The sequence below is a fragment of the Dendrobates tinctorius genome, unplaced genomic scaffold (assembly GCF_039654945.1).
Source record: "Dendrobates tinctorius isolate UK_male_01 unplaced genomic scaffold, ASM3965494v1 ptg000208l, whole genome shotgun sequence".
NCBI lineage: Eukaryota > Metazoa > Chordata > Amphibia > Anura > Dendrobatidae > Dendrobates > Dendrobates tinctorius.
The window spans coordinates 1,170,227-1,190,607 of NW_027361875.1; positions in this window are offsets into that span (position 1 = coordinate 1,170,227).

A 20,381-nucleotide genomic window follows, 5' to 3' on the forward strand; every position below is an offset into this window, starting at 1 on the left:
GACGAGACTGCAGACCCCTGTTCTCAGAATTTCTGGGGGGGCCCAATGGTCAAATCCCTAGTGATCACATATACACCATACATACATATACCGTACACACATACACACATATACCGTACATACACACAGAGATACACCTACATATACCGTACATACATACATATACCGTACTGTTATGAATTCTCTTTCTGGCCTCCCTCTGGTTATTACTGAAGGTAGTGGAGCTAGTCAGATTGACAGAGGGGTTGCGAGTTCTCTTTCTGGGCTCCCTCTGGTGGTTACTGGAGGTAGTGGAGCTGATTGACAGAGGATGGCCACCTGATAATGAGGATGACGATTGGAGATCTGGGGTTTCAGATTGGGATTTAAGACAGCCGACTCCCTCTATCCCTGCTGGTGATTTTCTTCCTGTGCCTTCTGAGGTCTCATGTCTCCTGCTCTGTCCCTGCATGGTTCAGCTAAGTTGTTCATTTGCTATTCTGTTTGCATTTGATCTGGTTTTGTCTATCTCTGCTTTGTGTGGGTCAACCAGCTCCGGCTGGGGCTGTGCTGAATCACCACCCATATGTTACTGCTTGTGCCAGTTTGTTTTGTCCCCGTCTGCTATTGAAATGAACCCGGCCAAGATACAGGCCATTTTTGATTGGGTTCAGCCCACTTCTTTGAAGGCTCTCCAGAAGTTTTTGGGTTTTGCTAACTTCTACCATAAATTTATAAGTAATTTTTCTGGTATTGTTAAACCACTGACTGATTTGACCAAAAAGGGCGCTGATGTGGTGAATTGGTCTCCAGAGGCAGTTTCGGCATTTCAGGAGCTTAAACGGAGATTCACTTCTGCTCCGGTTCTACGGCAATTTGATGTCTCACTCCCATTTCAGGTGGAGGTAGATGCTTCTGAGATTGGTGCAGGAGCCGTTTTGTCCCAAAGAGATCCAGTGACTTCTAAGATGAATCCCTGTGCCTTCTTTTCTCGAAAATTCTCGCCATCTGAACGTAACTATGATGTGGGGAATTGGGAATTGTTGGCCATGAAATGGGCATTTGAAGAGTGAAGACATTGGTTGGAGGGAGCTAGACATCAAGTTGTGGTCCTTACTGACCACAAGAATTTGATTTATCTTTAATCAGCCAAATGCTTGAATCCTAGACAGGCTAGGTGGGCCTTGTTTTTCACGTGTTTTAATTTTGTGGTCTCTTTTCTTCCGGGCACTAAGAATGTTAAGACGGATGCCCTTTCTAGGAGTTTCTTTGACGATTCTCTTGATGTGACCGAGTCTACTACCATTCTAGGTGAGGGTGTAGTTCTTTCCGCCATCTCACCCGATTTGAGACGAGCCCTGGAGGAATTTCAGGAGGACAAACCTGAACGTTTCCCTATGGGAAAATTGTATGTCCCTGACCAGTGGAGGAAAAGAGTAATGTCTGAAATTCATTGCTCCGCGTTGGCTGGTCATCCAGGTATTTTTAGTACCAGAGATTTGGTGAGTCTGTCTTTTCGGTGGACTGCCTAATCTCGTAATGTCAGGAATTTTATGCAGTCCTGTGGGACTTGTTCTCGGTCCAAGCCCTGTTCTCGTTCTAGTGGGTTGTTGATGCCCCTGCCGGTGCCCAGGAGGCCATGGACCCATATTTCAATGGATTTTATTTCTGATCTTCCTGTCTCTCAGAGAATGACTGTTATCTGGGTGATTTGTGATAGATTTTTCAAGATGGTCCATCTTGTACCTCTCCCAAAGTTGCCATCTTCTTCTGAGTTGGTGCCCTTGTTTTTACAACAGGTGGTTCGGTTGCACGGGATTCTTGAGAACATTGTGTCGGACAGAGTAGTCCAGTTTGTTTCCAGACTTTGGAGAGCTTTTTGTTCCAAATTGGGAATTCAGTTATCTTTCTCCTCTGCATTTCATCCTCAGACCAATGGGCAGACTGAGAGAACAAACCAGACTTTGGAGTCCTATTTGAGATGTTTCATATCTGCTGATCAGGATGACTGGGTCTCATTTTTGCCCTTGGCCGAATTCGCGCTAAACAATTGGGCTAGTTGTGCCACTTTGATGTCACCCTTTTTCTGTAACTTTGAGTTTCATCCTCGATTTTCTTCAGGGCAGGTGGAATCTTCGTCCTGCCCAAGTGTGGATTCTGTGGTAGAGAGAATGTAGCAGATTTGGGACCAAGTGGTGGATAAGTTGTCCCAATCTCAGGTAAAAGCCCAACGGTTTTCCAACCGGCATAGGACCATTGGTCCCCGGTTTAAAGTGGGTGATATGGTTTGGTTGTCTTCAAAGAATATTCCTATGAAGGTTGCGTCTCCAAAATTCAAGCCAAGATTCATTGGACCCTATATGATTTTGGAAATCCTTAATCCCGTTTCTTTCCGTTTGGCTCTTCCAGTTACGTTTAAGATTAATAACGTGTTTCATAAATCTTTGTTGAAGAGGTTTGTGGAGCCAGTAGATCCCATGGTGGCACCTCCTGACCCTGTATTGGTTAAAGGTAATTTGGAGTATGAGGTAGAGAAAATATTGGATTCTTGTTTGGCTAGACGGAGACTCCAGTACTTGGTCAAATGGAAGGGTTATGGCCAGGAGGATAATTATTGGGTCTCTGCTTCTGACATTCATGCCGAAAGATTGGTTCGTGCCTTTCACCGGGCCCATCCTGACCGGCCTGGTGGCGTGGATGAGGGTTCGGTGACCCCTCCTCAAGGGGGGGTACTGTTGTGAATTCTCTTTCTGGCCTCCCTCTGGTTATTACTGAAGGTAGTGGAGCTGGTCAGATTGACAGAGGGGTTGCAAGTTCTTTTTCTAGGCTCCCTATGGTGGTTACTGGAGGTAGTGGAGCTGATCTGATTGACAGAGGCTGGCCACCTGATAATGAGGATGACGATTGGAGATCTGGGGTTTCAGATTGGGATTTAAGACAGCTGACTCCCTCTAACCCTGCTGGTGATTTTCTTCCTGTGCCTTCTGAGGTCTGATGTCTCCTGCTGTATACCTGCATGGTTCAGCTAAGTGGTTCATTTGCTATTCTGTTTGCATTTGATCTGGTTTTGTCTATCTCTGCTTTGTGCGGGTCAGCCAGCTCCGGCTGGGGCTGTGCTGAATCACCACCCATATGTTACTGCTTGTGCCAGTTTGTTTTGTCCCCTGTTATATTGGTCTCTTTTTGCTTTGCTTTCAGAATATACCAGAGTGCTAATATAGTGGGGGCGAAGTCATGCGACTTCAGTGTTTTTTGTGCATCAGACGTGTTGGACTTTTTGCAGGTTTTTTTGCGTGATTGCAGACAGTGTCTTTCCTTTCCTGTCCTGTCTAGTCAGTGTGGGCCCCATCATTTGCTCAGTCTATTTTCCTGCCTGCGTTTGTGTTTTCATCTTGTCTCACTGACAATATATGTTTGGGGGCTATCTATTCCTTTGGGGTCTGCTCCGGGGCAGTTTAGATTTCCCCTTTCTTACTTTAGGCTGTTAGCTCTCCGGCTGTGCCGAGGCATCTAGGATCATCGTAGGTACGCTCCACGGCTACTGCTAGTTGTGTGGATAGGATCAGGGGTCTGCAGTCTGCTTAGTTACCAACTTCTCTGGTTCTGTGGCTTAGCCTGGGCCTGCTATCCTCCTCAGTGACCCTTTCATAACATCGTACATACAAACACACTGTATACTGTAGATACAGTCATGGCCAAAAGTATTGACACCCCTGCAATTCTGTCAGATAATATTCAGTTTCTTCCTGAAAATGATTGCAAACACAAATTCTTTGGTATTATTATCTTCATTTAATTTGTCTTAAATGAAAAAACACAAAAGAGAATGAAGCAAAAAGCAAAACATTGATCATTTCACACAAAACTCCAAAAATGGGCCGGACAAAAGTATTGGCACCCTCAGCCTAATACTTGGTTGCACAACCTTTAGCCAAAATAACTGCGATCAACCGCTTCCGGTAACCATCAATGAGTTTCTTACAATGCTCTGCTGGAATTTTAGACCATTCTTCTTTGGCAAACTACTCCAGGTCCCTGATATTTGAAGGGTGCCTTCTCCAAACTGCCATTTTTAGATCTCTCCACGGGTGTTCTATGGGATTCAGGTCTGGACTCATTGCTGGCCACCTTAGAAGTCTCCAGTGCTTTGTCTCAAACCATTTTCTAGTGCTTTTTGAAGTGTGTTTTGGGTCATTGTCCTGCTGGAAGACCCATGACCTCTGAGGGAGACCCACCTTTCTCACACTGGGCCCTACATTATGCTGCAAAATTTGTTGGTAGTCTTCAGACTTCATAATGCCATGCACATGGTCAAGCAGTCCAGTGCCAGAGGCAGCAAAGCAACCCCAAAACATCAGGGAACCTCCGCCATGTTTGACTGTAGGGACCGTGTACTTTTCTTTGAATGCCTCTTTTTTCTCCTGTAAACTCTATGTTGATGCTTTTGCCCTAAAAGCTCTACTTTTGTCTCATCTGACCAGAGAACATTCTTTCAAAATGTTTTAGGCTTTTTCAGGTAAGTTTTGGCAAACTCCAGCCTGGCTTTTTTATGTCTCGGGGTAAGAAGTGGAGTCTTCCTGAGTCTCCTACCATACAGTTCCTTTTCATTCAGACGCCGACGGATTGTACGGGTTGACACTGTTGTACCCTTGGACTGCAGGGCAGCTTGAACTTGTTTGGATGTTAGTGGAGGTTCTTTATCCAACATCCGCACAATCTTGCGTTGAAATCTCTTGTCAATTTTTCTTTTCCGGCCACATCTAGGGAGGTTAGCCACAGTGCCATGGGCTTTAAACTTCTTGATGACACTGTGCACGGTAGACACAGGAACATTCAGGTCTTTGGAGATGGACTTGTAGCCTTGAAATTGCTCATGCTTCCTTACAATTTAGTTTCTCAAGTCCTCAGACAGTTCTTTGGTCTTCTTTCTTTTCTCCATGCTCAATGTGGTACACACAAGGACACAGGACAGAGGTTGAGTCAACTTTAATCCATGTTAACTGGCTGCAAGTGTGATTTAGTTATTGCCAACACCTGTTAGGTGCCACAGGTAAGTTACAGGTGCTGTTAATTACATAAATTAGAGAAGCATCACATGATTTTTCAAACAGTGCCAATACTTTTGTCCACCCTCTTTGTTATGTTTGGTGTGGAATTATATCCAATTTGGCTTTAGGACAATTCTTTTTGTGTTTTTTCATTTAAGACAAATTAAAAGAAGATAATAATACCAAAGAATTTGTGTTTGCAATCATTTTCAGGAAGAAACTGAGTATTATCTGACAGAATTGCAGGGGTGTCAATACTTTTGGCCATGACTGTACATACACACAAATACCATACATACGTACACCGTACATACACACTGATACACATACATATACCGTACATGCATTCACACATATATGGTACATACATACAGATACACATACCATACATATGTAAGGGGGTGGTGCTGTTATGGACAGTCAGAAACACGCTGCAACTTTAAGAGACATCACCCCCTTGCCTGGTGTGATGGAATGATCTGCTCCCCCTGTAGAGGACTGTGCTAATGAACTGCCCGAGGCTGAGGGGAGGAGTTGAGCCTGTGAGAGCTGTGAGCTGGAAACTGCTGCAGAGAGTTGCTGTGCATGGAACTGTGTAAAAAGGTCGCACAGCCTGAGAATTAGTGGACTTGTGAGATTGAACAGACTCTCCGGGTGTAGCAAAGGTGGCTGTCCTGTGCTATTGTGAGACCGAGAAAGGGATTTACAGTTTCCCGGATCACCTCCAGGACCCTGAAGCAAGGAGAAGACCACGTTTCATGGATCTGCCAGACAGACGTGCGCACCACCATTCAAGACTTTTGGGGGTCCCCGGGACTAGACCTAAGTCCCCAACGTTACCGTGAGTTTGTTCCCATTTGCACACATGACAGGGCTTAGTGTAGGCTTCAATAGACAGAACACGGCAGCCGTGTGGCCTGTTTAGTAGAGGCCAGGGAAGCTACACGTAGAGTAGCATCATTCTGTGTTCATTGTTTGGATTTTCCTATATGAAATATATTGATTCTGTAATAGTTGAAGCACCGTGCTATTTGACGGCCCAGCTAAAGAATACAAACTCTTGTAAATTATCTTTTACCACTGCATACCCGTTTGCACCTTCCCTATCCACTCCATTCCATGCCTTCCAATAAATTTTCCCTTTGTTGTTTGCACCTCATCTTGTGTACTGTAATCTCCCTGCATCGTGGTGGTTTCCCGGCCATCGCTTCACATACGCACAGAGATACGCATACATATACCATATATACACGCATACTTTATACCGTATATACATACACACATATACCGTACATATACACACCTACAGTTATATACAAAAAGAGTATACACATACCGTGCACACATATACTTCCACATATACTATACATACATGCACAAAAACATACATATATACCATTTATACATACAAATATACGGCACATACACAGATACACACACACACACACACACACTGTACTTACATACAAATATACCATACATACACACATATACCGTACATACATACACAGATATATGCACACACAGATACATACATACACATACTGTACATACACAGATGCGCGCACACACACATACACACACATGTATATATACAAACACACACTAATTTATAAAGTCAAGTCATCAGATGAGTTGTGGAGGAGGTCAGGTCAGCCACAAAGTGCTGAAGGGAGGGCTGAAGAACCCACTGTGGGGGATGGAGACACAGAGCAGAGAGGACTGCTGCTGCCATCTGTGCAGTGAGCCTCCTCCCCCGACCTCGTCTCTGTCAGATGCTGCTGGGAATAGAACAGTGGAGGGTGCAGAAGACACAACATAGGTCCTGCTCTTTCTCCACTGTTGTCCCCCCTGTGTGCTGTGTGGCACTGGCCCCCAGACTACAGGAGACTACTCATCATTGTGGAGGACAGAGAAGGCAGCTAGTGAGTGCGCTCATCAGTTTTGTGGAGAAAGAGTTCATTGGCCAGCGTCTCTCCCTGCATGACACGCCTCCTAGACTAAGGCTTACTGGTGGCCTGTGCAGTACAGAACACTGGAAGTACCTACAACGTAGTAGTGAAACTTGTATTACTTTTTTAGAGGACTTTTGTATGGGCTTTAATATTGAAATCAAATAGCAATATAGGATTGCCACCCCCGTGCCCATGACTAATCACCTTACTGAAGGATCATGGCACTCTCAGAAGTACAGTATTTCTTACATTGTTTACCTGGCACAGTCAGGTACACTTAGTAGCGTCTGTAATTGGTACTCATTCCTGTTCAAGTGAATAGGATTAGACGGTAATACCAGCCGCAGACACTAACAAATTAATTATCAACTGATAGGTAGCAGCACTGGCAATTGGACCCCCACTAATCTGATACTGATGGCATATTCTAAGTATAGGTATCAATATCAAAATCCTGGAAAGCCCTTTCCTACCATTGTGCCAAATACGTTTACTTTGTCTATCCTGTACAAATGTTACTGAATTGTTAATTTCTTTACCTTCCACTCATCTGTCAATGTTCAATGTATTCGTTTCCACCAATTGTCAGGCTGATGACAGGCTGAGGCTGACTTTTGTGTTATTTTTCAGCATCACGTAAAATTCAATTCTTATGATACCAGCTGTAGTATTGTCTGTATTGTATAGTAAACCACCTGTCTGTTATGTCGTTTGCCTTTGTGCACTATGTAGTTTGGTACAGATAAAGATAACCAACCATTTTGACATGAAGAGGCAGTGATCTTTACTAAATAATAAACAAAGATAGAAATAATATAGAAAGAATCAAAAATCACATTTAATAACAGAGGTTTGTCATGATGAGTACACGTTTATGGCACCATACCCCATTCATGAAGGTAAGAGAAAACTTGAGTCACATCTACTAAAAGATATATTTAAGTGCAAAAACAGGCACATTAAAGAACCGACACATATAAGACTATGATTTTAAACAGTAAAAAGATGAGGGAAAGACAGTGACAAACAACCCAGAGAAAAGGGCTGGGCGGTATAAAAGTTAAACAGGCACTTCCATATCTCTGCTGCTCCCCTCTTTATATCTTGTGATTTTAACTGTTTATTTTTTCAGTTTTATCTTAGTGCCTCTCCATTGGGCTTCTTCTCATCATCATTTTTTGCAGCCTCCTGAGTGCTAGTTTGATGAGCTAGTGAAGATGCAGTGCAATTTTTGCCTGATGGACTAACATCATCAGAATTATTATGGACTACTTCCCTTGATTTTAGATTGTTCTTGATACTCATTATAGTACTAATCTATAATTGTTCTTTATCCAGTGTGACCTTAAGTGATTCTAGGGATATTATTTCATCATGAGGATTATATTTAATGATGTTTCACTATTGTAGTTATTGTACTTTTGTATGTTCCTCTGATTATTATCCACAGCGTCTTTGCACTGTTTTGAATATCTGTTTACTATCTACAATCATATATTTACATTGACCTTTGATGTACATTGTCCAAATGTTTCGGTTACTGTGCTATTTATTTTTCTATATATTTTGTTTTTACTCATATGACTCTTTGCCAATGATATATGCCTGTGAGTATCTTTTCCCTCTTTTGGTTCAACTTCCGCCTCTTGTTGTCGCTGACGTGGTGCGGTTGCCTGGTGACTTGGGCGGAAGTGCACCATCTGAGGTAGACGCGCATTCGCTGTTATCTTGACTTCTATTGATTTCCGTTGCCCATGTGACCGTTAGGTCCTGGAAATATAGAGGCACTTTTGATAACCTTAGCCACGTCCCCTGATGAAGCAAGTTTGTTTGTGAAACGTACGTTTGGGATGGCTGGCCGGTATATTTGGATCCTGTGTTCACTATGGGTAATTTTTGAGATCTTTTACTCTTTTTATACATACCATCTTTATGGGTCCCGAACAATACGGATTTACTTACAGTCCAATTTATGTTTTTGTTAATGGGGTTTCTATTGTTGGCTTCTGATAGGTCACTGGACTTTAATGGCCGTTCTAATGCCCTCTAACTACATATTTGGACACACATTTTTTCTGCTTTTCTGTCCACTTTTGGTTATTGGTGGCTGTGTTTTTGTGAGTGGGGATGGCTGCCATGGCTAGCAACTGTGCATTCTAATTATTTCTTTTTTTGACCCTGGCATACCCACCCCCCTCCTCTTTCTCAGTACCGTATACCTCTGACCTCACTATCACATCTTTTTTTACTTTGATTAATTACTGACAGACTGGATATGTGAGTGTGTTTAACTTTTATACCGCCCAGCCCTTTTCTCTGTGTAGTTTGTCACTGTCTTTCCCTCATCTTTTTACTGTTTTAAATCATTGTCTTATATGTGTCTGTTCTTTAATGTGCCTGTTTTTGTACTTAATAAAGAAATATATTTTTTAGTAGATGTGACTCACGTTTTCTCTTGTTTATAACTATTGTCTAATGAGTCGTTTTCTATCATGTACTCTTTGGGGTTCTACTAAGCATACTCTTTTGCATCATGACTTATATTAAAGTAATTTATTTTACTGTTTTCTAATTGCAACCAACAACTCTGGTTACTACACAGCGTCAACTGCAAGAGTTGGCTATTTGCATCCCTTTAATCAGCCTGTGAAATTTTAATGTTATGGACTATTGTTAGCATATAAGCATCTGTAAGGATGACGAATAGCTGTCCAATAACCCAGCCTCTTTCATCCCGTGCTTCCACTCGGCAAATAATAAAAAATAACAAGCCATGGCCCATGACTAAGAAAATTAATTAAACTAAAAAAACAGAGCAAAGAAAATTTGATACAAAGGCAAAACTTGATTGAACTGATGAGTGGTTTATGGGCTGATAGGACTAGTGGAAGGACAGAGATCATACAGTATGTGCACTGCCAAAGCAATGAAGGGCTCCATGAAGCAAGTTTACACTCAAACATTGTGGATGATCAGTGAAGTTTGAGATGAATAATAACATCTGGGTTTTGTCCTTTGGTTTTTATTGAAGACATCATGATCATGAGCGCTTACGGAATCAAACAAGATAAGTGGACTGCTGTGAAGATTCACATGAAGCTTGTGTGTTCTTCAGACCAAAACCGGGCATACACATTAGCTGTCGGCCAAATAATGCTTTGCCCTTTCATATGGCCAACAGCCACCTTAACTGACTATTCTGCAGAAATCACAGGAAAGTGGGATGCAGTGACAAGCAGGAGGCAGAGCAAGAATTAACGGTTTGTTTATAAAGAGTTATTATAACAGTAAATACTCCACACAGGGAGAGAGAGAGTGAGGGAATATAGGTGAACAAAGCGTTTACAGTTATAGAGCAATAATATAAGTTCAAATAATGGGTTAACTTATCAGTCTGTGGTTCCCAGAGGGAGGAAGCTGGAAAATCCCACAAAGGTGACGTGAGAAGTCCCTGAACTGATCTGATCCCGGAGAAAGGTGAAGCACTGTCTCTTAACGGCAGCAACATATCCTGGCCTTCCAACGAGTAGTCTTATGGTCCTGGAACAAGGAACTGCTCAAGTGAATGTCTGCGGCACCGCGATTGGTAAACGAAGTCCCCGAGTGGAGGCCGCGGTCACGCTACCTGCTTCAGCGTGTACCGTTTGGTGAGTACTGTGTCGTGCGCCGGCAGCAGTCAGCGGTACAGACCGGTTTGTCTTAGTAACGTCAGCGATAAGAGGAGGAATGGTCTCTGGACATACACAGTCTGTATGAGTGGGGGATGAAAGAGTGCAACACGGGCCTGCTCGTTTGTGTCGGTCTGCGGAAAGGGAGTCAACCTTCTCTTGCAACACACGCTGTCTTCCTGCCAAAGGCCCCGTCCTGGAGCGTCCCGTCCCTTTTATGTCAGACTCGCCCCCTAAAGCCAGGTGCAAAGGTCTCTTCCAGTCAGAAAGTGCTTTCCCCGGCAACAATGGTGACAGCCCCGACAGTTCCGGCCCTGACACGAGGGAGATACGACTAGCTCGGTCCATCTCCCTACAATCCCATACGAAAGCACTTTTTCAGTCAAGCACTCCTGTGTTGTCTTTGAGAAAACCGGCAACTGACATGTCAATTGGCGGCTTATCTCTGGGAGAACAATGAGATAGGCATTCGGACATACCCAACTGAAATTTCCCCTGACGATCAGTCGGCCAGCGTCCCCATACACATTAGACTGTTGGTTGAACCCATCGATATTGCCTGGTTCAGCCGACATTAGTCTGTGTATGAGAGCCTTGATTGATGGATGATATGGCTCATGAAAAGCAGAATATAGACAAAACATATCGAGTGATGACATGAATTGCATTGATTATCCCGTTTGATTAACACCCGAGAAGGGGTGAGATATGTCAAGCAGCATTCAGAGAACAGTTTGTTATTGAAGTTGATATAAATGACTTAATAAACAAGGAAAGACAGCTGTTTTCCAGATGGGGAAAACACATTTTGGAAAAGTTTGTATGGAAAATTTTGGTCTTTAGAAGATGTACAATAAAATTTTTTATTGTGGTACCATGTTAGCCAGAAAAATTGATGTACAGTAAATACATTTATGCATGTCTTGAGAAGATAACTCTTTAATACAATTATAATAATAATAAAATAATAAATTTTATTTCTATAGCGCTGTCATATTCTGCAGCACTTTACATTTCAGAGGGGATTTGTACAGACAATAGACATTACAGCATAACAATAATCACATAGATTATAACAAATACCAAGAGGAATGAGGGCCCTGCTCGCAAGCTTACAGTCTATAAGGAAAGAGGTAGACACGAAAGGTGGGTGGTAACAATTGCCCTGATTGTTTGGACCAGCCATAATGTTAAGTGTGTAACAGTACAGACACAGAGGGCTAATGGATGCATAAAGCATGTGGGAACATGATGTGGGGAACATGGTTATGGTAAAACTTTTGACTGTGCCACACAGGGATAGATTAGGTTAATGTGTTGAGGCGGCAGGCCAGTCTGAATAAATGCATTTTCAGGGCATGCTTAAAATTGTGGGGATTGGGGACTAATCGTATTGACCTGGGAAGTGCATTCCAAAGAATTGGCGCAGCACGTGTAAAGTCTTGGAGACGGGAGTGGGAGGTTCTGATTATTGAGGATGCTAACCTCAGGTCATCAGCAGAATGGAGGGCGCTGGTAGGGTGGTATACTGAAACAAGGGAGGAGATGTAGGTTGGTGCTGAGCCATGGAGTGCTTTGTGGGTGAGGGTAATAAGTTTATACTGAATTCTGGAGTAGCCAGTGTAATGACTGGCACAAGGTAGAGGCATCGGTGTAACGATTGGTGAGGAATATGATCCTGGCTGCAGCATTCAAGACAGATTGGAGAGGGGAGAGTTTGGTAAGAGGGAGACCGATTAGAAGAGAGTTACAATAGTCGAGACAAGAATAAATAAGAAAAACAGTAAGAGTTTTTGCGGAGTCAAAAGTAAGAAAAGGTCGAATTCTAGAAATGTTTTTGAGGTGCAGATGACAAGACCGAGCCAGTTATCGAATGTGGGGGCAAAGGAAAGCTCGGAGTCAAGTATGACCCCAAGACAGCGGGCATGTTGATGGGGAGTAATAGTGGAACCACACACGGAAATGGCAATGTCGGGTATAGGTACATTAGTGTTAGGAACGGCGGAACGCACAGAGGTGCCGCAACAAAAACATACAAAAAGGCTGAGCCTGTTAGAGTCACAGGCCTCAGGTAAATGCACACACGGTATAAGGTCACAGGAGCAGGAACTAAGACAGAGGGGCTGCGTCCGTCTAGACCTACCGTGTGTGTGGCGTCGCTACTGCGAACGCCAAGAAGGGCTACAACTGCAGCGCGGCGCAGGACACTGCTGCTGGACGACACAGCTACAAGCAGGCACTATGTCGGACGCTAGCGCAGAGGTGCGGTGTGCACAGTGGCCTAAGGCTTGCCACTGACTGGCGCAGACTACTGAACTAATTCCCTAGCCACATGCATAATATCAGAGGGAAGAGGTTTCATAATAAGTCAGTCACCAGAATCATACATCCGTCACCATTCACACATAGCAGTATAGTCTATACTAGCGCATGGCAGAACGGCCATGCGCGCTTTTTATAGCAGCCGGGACCTTCCGGAAGCTTCCAGATCTCCGAGATGGACCTATGAGATCTGGAGCAGGACCTGAGCACGTCTCCCGATCTCCAATGGGAAACCGTCTCATGAGCATGCTCAGTTGGAGGACAGAGGGACTTAGCCCCTGGAGAGATTTGCTGCAAGGCAATCTCCTCTGCGGTAGAGAGCAAGAGACTGCAGAATCTAAGGGTCTGGATTCCTGCAGAGCAGACGCAGGAACCTGACTCCTAACACATTAGTAGCGGGAGGAAACACAAGGAGTTCAGTCTTTGACAGGTTCAGTTTCAGATATAGTGAGGACATGATGTTAGACACAGCGTTTAGACAATCGCCGGTGTTTTCTAGAAAGGCTGGCGTGATGTCAGGAGAAGAAGCGTATAATTGCAGCATAGAGATGGTACTGGAAACCAAATCTACTGATTGTTTGACCAATAGGGGCAATGTACAAAGAGAAGAGGAGGGGACCCAGGACTGATCCTTGAGGAACCCCAACAGTAAGGGGAAGGTGAGAGGAGGCGGGACCGGCAAAAGATACAGTAAAGGAGCGGTCAGAGAGATAGGAGGAGAACCAGGAGAGAACGGTGTCCTTGAGGCCATTGGAACGAAGCATAGTGAGGAGGAGCTGATGATCCACAGTGTCGAATGCTGCAGCGAGATCCAAGAGAATTAGCATGGAGTAATGACCATTTGATTTAGCTGTTAGTAGATCATTAGAGACTTTAGTGAGGGCAGTTTCAGTAGAGTGTAAAGAGCGGAAACCGGATTGGAGAGGGTCGAGAAGAGAGTTATCAAAGAGATAGCGGATAAGACGGGAGTGGACCAGGCATTCCTGGAGTTTAGAGATGAAGGGAAGATTAGAGACAGGTCTTTAGTTAGCGGCAAAGTTTTGGTCGAGGGATGGTTTTTTAAGTAGTGGATATATGATGGCATGCTTAAATGAGGAGGAAAAGATACCAGAAGAGAGAGAGAGAGGTTAAATATTTTAGTTAGGTGAGGGGTGACAGCAGGGGAAAGGGACTGGAGGAGATGTGACGGAAATGGGTCACTGGTGCAAGTGGTTGGGCGAGAAGATGCAAGGAGCCTGCTTACTTCTTCTTCTTTGACTGGTTCAAGATCAGAGAGTGAGCTAGATGCAGTGGGGAAGGGAGGACAGTTCATGGTATGAGTTGATTGGGAGATAATTTCCTGTCGGATCTGGTCAATTTTTCTTTGAAGTAATTGGCCAGATCGTCAGCTCGGAGCTCCGTGGTTGGGGCCTGTACTCTTGGGTTGAGTAGAGAATGAAAAGTGTCAAAGAGACGTTTAGGGTTATTGGACAGTGAGGTGATGAGGGTGTTGAAATAGGTTTGTTTGAAGAGGTGAAGGGCAGTGTTGTATGTTCTAAGCATAAACTTACGTATAATGGATGAATTATCAGCTCTGCACTCTTTAGACTTTCCTAGATTCCAGATGTGGAGGCCCTAAAGTACAAGAGGAGTTTTGGGGTACACATGGCAGCTATATTAACCTGGAAGTGTGTCAAGGACGCAGACCTTATAACCTTGCAGGGGGTCTGAATCATTGCAAAACCGTATCCTATTCCCTTGCTTAGAAATGGCCAGTTCTTAACCATGGGGCAATAATTTCTGCTGAACAGAATTAAATTATTTTCTAGGCCATCCAAAACAATGAGTTACATGTAAATTATGCTGCTGATTTCACCACTTCTACATTGAAAGTTATGAAATTAGTAATAAAGTTGTTAAGAAATCTGCAGCAATTCTGTCCCATGTGAATTTCCACTTAGTCCATTATAACAAGGGGACAAAATGAGCCCACAGCATGTGTCATAAGGACCAGCAGAGGAGACAAGATATGTAACTTCATTGTGAGTAATAATTCTCAGAGCATTTGATTTTTGAATCCCTGCTAGATTATTAGGAAGGCGGACAGAGCAGACTATTTAATGGCTGTAAAACTAAATTAGTGGTTGACCTGGCTGTCACTGATTATGTCAAGCAGACACTTCAATAATCGCAGTAACAAGAAGATAAAGCGAGGCAAGGCAGAAGACACTTTGTAAAGATTCTGTTGGATCCTGATATATGAAGATACCTGAAACAAAATATTATCAGTCATGAATGATTTATGGTACTCTGAGTTTGCATATGTCTACTTTAAGAAAATACTAAGGAGATACTGTGTGTGAGATATGTTAGTGAGACACTGCTGAAAGGACCTCCTTCTGATCTGTTTTACTTTTCTCCTACTATCTCCATTAGTTCAATTTAAAGGGGTACTCCAGGACTTTGGTTATTTTTTCCCATGGGGCCAAGAACTTAGGCAGACAGTTGCTAACTACCTGCCTATTCTGCCTGGCGATAATCTCTGCCAGCTATTTTGATGACTCTCCTGCTTCATTTCACCTCAAGTCAGGAGAGCAGTGCCTTCCCATCTGCTCTGTCGGCGGGGCGTCACTGCCAACACCTTGCTGATTGATAGCCACCTCCCTGAAATTAGGCAGCATGGGACCAGATGTTAATCAGCATGACATCGGCTGTGATATCCCATCAAGAGATCAGAGATGAAGAGAAGTTGCTCTGTTGACATGATGTCATCGGAAGCAGGAGAATCGCTGGCAGGAGCGGCCGGGTTGTGACCGCACTCTACTGGCAGAAATCATTGCTGGATAGAACAGGCAGGTAGTTCGCAACTACTTGCTTGCAAGTTCTTAGCCTCTCAGGGAAAAAGTAATCAAAGTCCCAGATAACTCAGGCAAGTGAATGGAGCTGATGTCTTATGTGCACACTAGTGCTTATTTCACACAGAGGACCATTGGGACTCCATTCTTGCCATCAAGGGGGCCCAAAGCAGTTAGTTCCTAGCAGTCTTGCAAACAAAAAATGTTTCAAATGCTTGATAAGCTGACCCATCAATGTATAACATAGTTGGTAATTTATTTGAATGCCTGGCTTTAATTACTACTTATCCTCTGCAGGTGATCTGCCTTTTCCAGTCCTATAGATGTATGACCTAAATACCTAAACCTTTTATATGAAATTGTCCTTTATTAATACAGTTAGTTCAACTATTCAGCATGTGATTGCAAGTTTTGTGTACAGAGAAGATACATGATTCTCTTAGCAATGCTGAAATTATCAGGTGTCAAAATAGACGTATTCCCGTTGTCCTACATCGCTGGGGAATGACTATTCAAGGGTCAACAGCTTCTAGTCACCCGTTCCGAAATCCCATAATTCAGAAATCTTTATTGTTCCAAGTCTCATTTCACACATCCTGGGTGATGAAGCTGGAGAGGGGAATTATTGATATCATTTGCGATGTAATAAAGCAGAGGGAAGCTTTGTTATAGGAGTTATTGACACAGAACTGGTCGTATCTATTAGAGGAAAGCCTGGCACATAATAACATAATATTTTATTGCCTTTTTAGTATTTTGTTTGCTTTTCTTATTTACCTTTTTTGTTTTTATAGAGTTAGTTCAGGTATTTTTCTAATAGAACTATCATCACCAACTAGTTTTCCACATGAACGATAGAAATGAATGGACATGATAATCTCTAATAGAATTTACGGGTGAGTAACTTGACTGCATCTTATCCCAGTTATTACCCATAATAAGCTGCATAAACAACACAACATCATTCTTTACTTTTTAAGGGTAAAAGGGGCACTCACTCAATACAGAAGCATACTGTATATTCTCTATATGAAACTATTGGGATACAAAAGGACAAAGATACAGTATTTCACCAAAAATGTTAAGGGTGGAAATACTGTAAGATTGCTGAGTAATGGATTCAGATAAGAGCATAAGATGCCACATGCAATTTTACATGGGCAAAATGCCCCCATTGAGAATATGGAATAAAAGGATTATGGTGGCGTGTGGTATTGATATAGAAGAGTTAATGGTTTGCTTTTATATCCCTTTAAATGCCTTTAAGACTTCAATTGCCTTTTGCCTTATTATTGCTAGAATTATTCTTATGTAGACTAGTAGTCTCTGTCTTCAAGGAAACTATACTTGTTATCATATTTGTTCTCAACAACGTGTTCTGGGTATATTGTAAACAAGGTACGACCCTGAGGTGATGGTGGGGGCCAAATGAGCTCCATAGAGTCACATATTGTTGTAAATGGTATAAAAACATGTCTTATATTTCATTACGTTAGATAAAGTGATTTGACCACGGCTTGTGTGTTGAAGTCTCTTTGTCTCCAAGCGCTTGCAACAGAAAGGGCGAAAAACCTCACAATTCGGACTCACTGGTGATCTGGACAGCTGACGCTTGGTCAGAACAAAAGCAGCTACGACAGTATCGATGGATGCGATGTGTGAGGCGAGTGTGTGTTATACACTCATCTCTGTGCAAGACAGCGGCACTGAATACTTCCCTTTCAGGTCTCCGAGCGGATTTGGGTAATCAAAGATTTGTGCTGCTGGGGTGTAGTGGTGTACTGTCCGACGGGTGGAAGAAATCTCTTACCAGTATGTGGAGATTATTCCTTTATTAGATTTTTCAAACACTATCCACTTTTCGGATCAGACCAGGGCCTTCATAGGGTAGTACTCGCCTGACAAAGACTCTGGTCCAGAGTCAAAAAACGTTTTAATAGACAGGGCATGACTATACCCCAGCAGCACAAACCTATTGGGAATATGGCTCAGGACTCCACTTTATTTTGTACTTTAGACTGATGATTTTTTGTCATGGGTTTTGCTCCTCCAAATGGGTTCTTCTCCACCACTACCAGGTCCACATTAGACTCCCTTTCTCACCAGGACTCACATACACAGCTGCTTCTGGCTTTCATGGCATAGTCTACTCGCAGGTAGCATAACCAGTCCTGGCCTTAGTGACACATACGGTCACAGTAACCTAACATGCACCTTCCTGAACTGTCACAAACTATTCCTGACACCCACATTTATAAAGGACTACATCCCAGCCAGGGCCGTCTCAGATCCCCATACCAACCCTTGCAATGAGCCTTTTCCCATACAAGGTGACACAAAAGAATATCAAAATAGTACACCTTTTTCAGGAGTGTCACTACTACTTGGTAGACAGGGAGCCATTGGTACCTACCTTGCAGGAACATAAGATTTTATCAGTAATAGGTTATAAATCATATTGAACTATCTGGTGAAAAAAAGGACAAAGAAATACGTAAAATGTATTTTACACCAATTTATAACTATAAGCTTTCAGATATTTATTCTGAATACCTGTCAAGCTTGGGACATTCTTAAGTTCTCAGAAAAAATAGAATCTGGCTCTGATTTTCATTATGAGCTGACAACATAACCACTTCCCTATTGAAATTGAAATGAGTTATGGAGCAAGTTCAGAAAAGAGCGACCAGAATGGTGACCGGTCTGCAAACCCTGTCTTATGAGGAAAGGTTGCAGGATTTGGGATTGTTTAGTTTGCAGAAGAGAAGACTGAGAGGAGACTTAATAGCTGTCTACAAATATCTAAAGGGCTGTCACATTGTAGAAAGATCATCTTTATTCTCATATGCACAAGGAAAGACAAGAAGCAATGGGATGAAACTGAATGGAAGGAGACAGATTAGATATTAGGAAAAACTTTTTGACAGTTAGAGTGATCAATGAGTGGAACAGGCTACCACGAGAAGTGGTGAGTTCTCCTTCAATGGAAGTCTTCAAACAGAGGCTGGACAGACATCTGACTGGGATGATTTAGCGAATCCTGCTTTGAGCAGGGGGTTGGACCAGATGGCCCAGGAGGTCCCTTCCAACCCTACGATTCTATCATTCTATGGAAATGTAACCTCACGTTTCACCAGTAAACATAAATATATGTGTTAGGCTGCTTTCACACTGTGCTTTGTCACCCTTTCATTGGTCCTGTTGGGGCTTACATCAGGACCACTCCACAAAATGGGATTCGGGCATATGCGCCAAAGGAGCCATAGACAGAGTGAACGTGCGCCCTGTCATGCATCGTTTTCGGGAGTGTACGCCTACTGGAGACGGATACCTAGACACAGTCTACTACGTCTAAGTGTCCGCTTCCAGTAGGCATATACACCCACAGATGATGCATCACAGAGCGCAAGTTCACTCTGCACCATTACAGTCTATCGTCCCGTTGGCGCATACGTCCAAATCCCGTCATGCAGGGGGTCCGCACGTAAGCCCCAATGGGACAAACGAATGGGTGACAAAATGCAATTTGAATACATCCTTAGATTTACCTCCTCTATATTTGGATGTATATATACTGTATATACAAAACACACATACATTTGTAGACTGCAGGCACAGAGAAAATGACAAATGGTGAAACCATGGCTAGGTTTTAAATAGAAAAATCTGAGACATTATTTGCTAATAATTGTTTCAACCTGCAGTGCTTGTTTCATTAGATTAGCCTCAAGCTCCTGGGTCCAAGCATAAAATAAGGAAACAGGCCCCTACCACCCATCATTTGTCATTTATATTATGGCCACAGGACCTTTGAATCCCCTGTAGTTACTCTCCTGACCTTTTTACAAATCTGGGAATATTCCCTTAAAAGCACCTTATATCTCTCATTAAAATAACTCTGCCACCTCAGTTCTGCAGATCGAGGTTCATAATTTTCCAAAGTGCATTTTTGTTGCAATTCTGCAGTTTTTCTAGTTTGTAACTTATTGCTGTAGTGTTTCATCCTCAGCTAAATTCATAAATCAGAAATTCAGAATGCAAGCTGCTCTCTGCCATGCTAATATTTACTGCTGCTTCTGGCTGGAAATAATGACCAAATATTAACCAAGTGATCTCTGAGATAGATGCCAGAGCATCAGTGAAACTATGCACGGGATCTGCCTTAAGGGGTATGTGCTTTTAGGGTCCCGTCACACCAAACGATACACCAGCGATCCCGACAACGATACGACCTTGTCAGGATCGCTGGTGCATCGCTACATGATCGCTGGTGAGCTGCCAAACAGGTAGACACACCAGCAATCAGGACAAGCGAGGACGCTGGTATCCAAGGTAAATATCGGGTAACTAAGCGCGCGCGTCGTTTAGTTACCCGCTGTGTATCTTGGATACCAGCGTGCTCGTGCTGAGAGCTGGTATCCAAGGTAAATATCGGGTAACTAAGCACGTGCGTGGCACTTAGTTACCCGCTGTTTACCTTGGATACCAGCTCCCAGCGCGAGCACGCTGGTATCCAAGATACACAGCGGGTAACTAAGTGCCGCGTGCATAGTTAACCGATATTTACATTGGATA